Consider the following 6,091-nt stretch of genomic DNA (forward strand, 5'->3'; position numbering starts at 1 on the left):
AAACCCTTATTTCAAAGCTCTGAAATTGATGTGACTCAGCTCCCAACACCCTTTTCTTGTGTCTCTCAGTTTAAATGCTAAAGAAAATCTGACTGGCCCAGTTTTGGTCAAGAGTTCACTCCATGTCCAACCAACTATGACCAGAGCCAAAGTCACAAACCAAAATTCTCAGTCAGAGAACAGAGATCTCAGCCTTCACAGATATCTTCAAAATTGTCTACTTTAGTCAAAAACATAATTACTTAGGGCTGAGGGCAGAAAAATCATGGCCAGTTGTATTAGTTAGGAATGCTGTGGGCTGCAAGTAACAAAAAACAGGGTACAGTGGCTTAAACAAATGAAAATGAATTATTCTGACATCCCAAGAAGTTCAGCTATAGGCATCACTAGCCTTAAGACTGGTGCTCTATGATTCTTTGTGGTCCTGTGCTGTTGTAGTTCCAGTTATCATAGACTCATTTGAAAGTTAAAAGGAGAAAGAGTGGTACCATCTGTAACCGTTCCTGTTTATTAGGGGAGCCCAAAAGATTTCCCTGGACCTCCCAGGAGACTGTTGCTCAGTTGCCACTGCCACACCTGATTCATATGACCACTCTTCACAGGAAGAGAGGTCAGAAAATCAGGGAACAGTATCACAGTTAGCTTAGATCAACTATGATCTAGAACTAGCCACACAGAGACCCCGAAACAAAATTGAGGTCAAGTATGAGAAACAGACTCCAGAGTGACCCCCACTTTCTGGTTTTCACACTCTTGTTCAATTCATTTTCCTTCAGTGTGGGAGGGACCTGTGACTTGCTTCTAGCCAACAGCATATGGCAAAAATGATGGAATGCCACTTCCATGATTATGTAATATTATATACAATTCTGTTTTGCTAAGACTCATTCTAGAGACTCTCTCTCCCTAGCTGGCTTTGAAGAAAGACATGGCCGTGTTGGGAGGCCTGCATGACAAGGAGCTGCGGATGGCCTCTAAGAGCTGAGCTAGCAAGAAGCCAGGAGTCTCAGTCCTATAACCATAAGGACATGAATTCTGCTATCAACTTGAGTGACCTTAGAAGTGGGTTCTTCCCCAGTCAAGTCTCCAGATAAGAATTCAGCTCAGATAACACTTTGACTGCAGCTTTGTGAGACCCTAAATGAAAGATTCAGCTAAGTCATACCCAGACTCCTGATCTACAAAAATTGTTGGATAATAAACGTGTACTGCTTTAAGCTACAACATTTATGGAAATTTGTTATACAGCAATAGATAACTAACATATCAAGGGAGAATTGGGAAATGTATATGGTGAGGTAACCAAGGGTTTCTCCCATATCAGTCAAGTTATGCTTGATTTCATTGTTTTTGTATATAAACCTTTTTTTTTTTTTTTGCCTTCTTCCATGTTTTATTATCATTCTTAGGGCTAATCTGTAGGCCTGAAACTTAAATCAACAGAGATCACAAATTCCATCTTCTTCCACACCACTCCTCTCAGAAATTCCTTTCTTGACCTTGTTGATATTTCACTGTCCTTGTTTCTTTCAACTTCTCCTCTAACTGTGGGTGTGCCTGAGGTTCACTCCTTGACCTGAGGCTCTTCTCTCTAGCTACATTTACCCAGTTCTTTTTGATCTTCTGTAGTTACTCTAAACTCAAAATGGCTGAAACCCACTATTCCTTCTCTCCCTGCCCCACAAACCAGCTTCCCTCCCAAGCCCTCCATCTCTGTTAGTCGCACTAGAGTACTTTTAATCTTTCAGAATCAAAATCTTGAAATAATTCCCCCTACTTTCACCCCTCACCAAATCCTGGAGATCTTCTCCCATATTGTCTCTAAAAAGCTTCCATTTCCACTGCTACCAACCTGTTTCAGGACTTCAGAACCTCCTGTGTATTTTACCACAATTGCCTGCTAATTGTTCTTCCTGTCTCTACTTCCTTATACCTTAATCAATTACACATACCAGTACCTTGGGAAAGTCAAAAATAATTGTATCATCTCCAAATAACATCTCCCTTCCTTAACTACTTCACACTAACTGCTGGTGTAGGGTAGTGGACATTTGTAGTTATCACTCACATTCTAGTTCCTTTTCCTTCTCCCAAAAGCTCCTTCCTGTCCCAGTCCCCTAGCTACACACACACACACACACACACACACACACACACATACATCTGTATATCCTTTCTCTCATGTGCGGATCCAAGAAAGTTGATTTCAGCTCTGGCCCCAGGGGGAGAACAGTGACCTTTGCTATAGCAATCAGCTCATTCCACACTCCTCAAGTCCCTCAAACACGATGTCAGTTCAGTGTTACCTAAGCCAATTCAATCAGAATGAATCTCAGAACTAACACAGGAAATGCTGTAACGAAGATGATCTTTTCCCCACTGGATGTGCCATCTTGAAACTGCAAAAGCAGACAGCCTCGTGAGGACACTGAGGAAACCTCATACATGGTGATATAGTTAAACTGCTGGATCAAAACTTGACTAGAGTCTGTGCTAGCCTTAGGTTTCTCATTTATCTTCTATCTAATGATTTCCTTCATTGTTTAGGCCAGTTCATTTTGAGTTTTCTCTTACTCGCAGTCCAAAACATCCTGGTAAATTCAGCCATCACCCAAGTAAAATACTGTTCTCGGCTCTACTGCACTCATTTCTGGGTCAATGTATAATGTGACTATATGAACACCCTCTTTTCTCTAATTGCATTAATGTCCACATCTATCCCTGAACTAGACTTCAAGTTCCTGTTAGGACAAAGTTTTTATTTATTTTGTATTCCAATGGCAGCCATGCTAGTATTTGCTTAATAAATATCTGTTGATTAAGAATTTACCAAGTTCGGGCTTCCCTGGTGGCCCAGTGGTTAAGAATCCACCTGCTAATGCAGGGGACACGGGTTCGAGCCCTGGTCCAGGAAGATCCCACATGCCGCGGAGTAACTAAGCCCGTGCGCCACAACTACAGAGCCTGTGCTCTAGAGCCCACGAGCCACAACTACTGAGCCTGCATGCCTAGAGCCCATGCTCTGTAACAAGAGAAGCCACTGCAATGAGAACCCCATGCACTGCAATGAAGAGTAGTCCCCGCTTGCCACAACTAGAGAAAGACTGCACGCAGCAACGAAGACCCAACACAGCCAAAAATAAATAAAATAAATTAAAAAAAAAAGAATTTACCAAGTTCGACTTAGCACAAAATATGCTAGAATTTAGGACACTGACAGCTTTAAAACAATTAAGTGTCTAAGGGAAAAAGAGCCAATTTCTTCACCACACTGGCAGAATTCAGTTCCTTGTGGTTGTAGGACTGAGATTCTCATTTCCTTGTTGGGTGTTAGCAGGGGTTCACTTTCAGCTCCTAGAGGCTTCCTGCCTTCCTTACCACAGGGCTACCTGTATCTTCAAGCCAGCAATGGCACACTGAATCTTTCTCATGCTTCTAATCTCTAGCTTTCTCCATTTCTGACCTCTAGACTTGGATTTAAAGGGCTTTTGTGATTAGGTCAGGCATACACAGAAAATCTCCCTATCTTAAAGTTAATTAATTTGGGACTTCCCTGGTGGCACAGTGGTTAAGAATCCGCTTCCCAATGCAGGGGACACAGGTTCGATCCCTGGTCAGGGAACTAGATCCCACATGCATGCTGCAACTAAGAGTTTGCATGCCACAACTAAGGAGCCCGTGAGCTGCAACTAAGGAGCACACATGCTGCAACTAAAGGAGCCCGCCTGCAGCAACTAAGACCTGGCGCAACCAAACTAAATAAATAAAATAAAAAGAAAGTCATCCATACCATTTTAAAAAAAGTTAATTGGGGATATAGCATAATAGGAGCACTCACAGGAGTGCTATCTCTTCATATTTGCGAGTCCATATTCAAGGGGAGGAGATTATACAAGGGTAAAGAGCACAGGGATATCTTAGAGCTCTGTTTACCATAGACCCCTACCTTTTAGCTTTACAGATGGATCCCCAAATACACACTACATCTCCCAGGCTCCCTTACAGTTAGGTACAGCCATGTCCCTAGTGCTGGCCAAAGAAATGTTGTATAGCACCTTCCCAGAAACGTCCTTAAGATACTGCTGGTGCCAATATTTGTCCCCTTGTTTTTGGATTCCTTCTTGCCACCTGGAATATGTAATTTCAATGTCTGGAACTTTTTCAGCAATTGTGGACATGAATGACCCTAAGAATGGGAACCACATACAAGGATGATGGAGCAGTAGGATAGAAGAAGCCTGGGTCCCTAATTCTGTAGAGAGCTATACCCAGAGGGGTGCTGTTAAATGTTAAACAACAGGCTCTTTGGAAGGCAAAACCCTGACTTGTAGCGTTTGCCAATTTCTGTGACGTGACTACTCCACCATGGCCAATTTTGAGTTACCAATGTGACATCAGTGAACATAGAGTTGGGAAGAGATGTTAACAATTGGTTCTCACGAGCTGGAACAAGCCAGCCCAGCACACCATGGGCTGTACCAGCTCCACGCTGCCTGCCTCCAGGCTTCTGTTTCATCAGAGAAAATTAACTTCTCTTGTATTTAAGGTATGTTACTTTAGGGTTTCCGTCCCATGCAAATACACCTAGTCCTACGGTAATTTTCTCTAGTTCTCTCTCAACATTGAAATTTTCTTCACTTGGAATTTTGTCTATATGGATGTGTCCAGCTCAAAGCAGGAGAGTGTATGGGCCCAGGGTTTACTCTGCACAGCATTCACAGGAGCTGTCGTTTCATCCAGCCTCCTCCCAGTAAGATTGACCCCACTGCTTACACAGTAGAGCTTGAATAACTACAAAGCTCAGAAGGAAAGAGGAGGGTGATGATTGTGTCAGAGAGGCAATCACCATGCTTGACAGAGACCCCTGGGCAGGCACCGTGATGGGAAACGTTCTGAAGCCATGCAACAAGTCCACGAGTATGTGACATCGAAACGCCACTTTACAAAGCTGCCTTTGAAGATGGGTGATTTTCAAGACCCACAACAGAGCAGAAAAGACTTCAGAACAAATAAACATCAGCACTACTAGAAAACACCTATTCACCTCTTGGAAAACAGAGCTGGGAAAAGACACAGACATGCCTTTTCTTTAGGTTTTAGTGGCACAGAATCACTGTGCATGAGTCTGCCCCAGCGCAGAGGCTGGCCATTTACCACCGGCCCAGAGGTGACAGCTAGCATCTCCTCTCCGCAACAGGAATTTGTACCAGGGGTGCTGGCTACTCCGTTGCAGGACACCTTGGTGTCCCTACCTGAACCCTCACTCAGCAATGGCACCAACAATCCCGGGAAACACAGGGTGGTCTCTTTTATTCCAGTTCCCTTCATTCCAGCACATCTTCCAAATAAGTGTGGATGTGGACTTCCTCCCCTACTTCTTTGGTATAAGCTGTTTTTGAGGAATGGATTTCCTTATTCAATTTCCACAATGATCCCATAGAGTGGATACTATTGTTACCCTTCTTTACAGATAAAGCAACTGAGGTCCAGGGAGATACAGTAAACTGACCAAGGCTATACAGCTAGAAAGTGGCAGGACTGGGAAGCAAACTCAGCCAGTCTTGCTCTGCAGCCCATGCTTTTAACCCTCCTGCCTGCAGCCAGGCAGCCACAGAGGGTCACATAACATGTGCCTTGCAGAACTGCAAGAGCCACCTTTGCCTTGCAAGGTGCACGAACAAAACAGTCAGACTGGGTTCTCGGAGGAGGCAAAGAAATAAGGTGGGAATTGCATCCCCAAACCCCTCCTGCCACATAGAGGCAACCATTTCCATTAAAGCAGCATTCCCCGGGATGTAGTCTGGAAGGGCAGAACCCTACTGCCTCAGGTTGTCCCAAAGCTGAGGAAGAGATTGGAGCCATCAAGCTGAGAGTGAAGGGTGGCGACAGAAATCACAAAGGTGGGCTCCAAGGTCAAGGAGCTGGGCTCCATTAGATCTGGGCCACTGGCCCACAGAGTTGCCAGAGATCAGATGTACCAGCATCTAATTGGGTTTTTAAAGGGTTTTGTTGCCAAGGAAATGTTTATGGCCTGCAGACAGGGGCCTGGGATTCCACAGTGCCTATAGAGGGTCTCAGGCTTCCTCCCCAC

The sequence above is a fragment of the Stenella coeruleoalba genome (genome assembly GCF_951394435.1).
Source record: "Stenella coeruleoalba genome assembly, chromosome: 11".
NCBI classification, from domain to species: domain Eukaryota; kingdom Metazoa; phylum Chordata; class Mammalia; order Artiodactyla; family Delphinidae; genus Stenella; species Stenella coeruleoalba.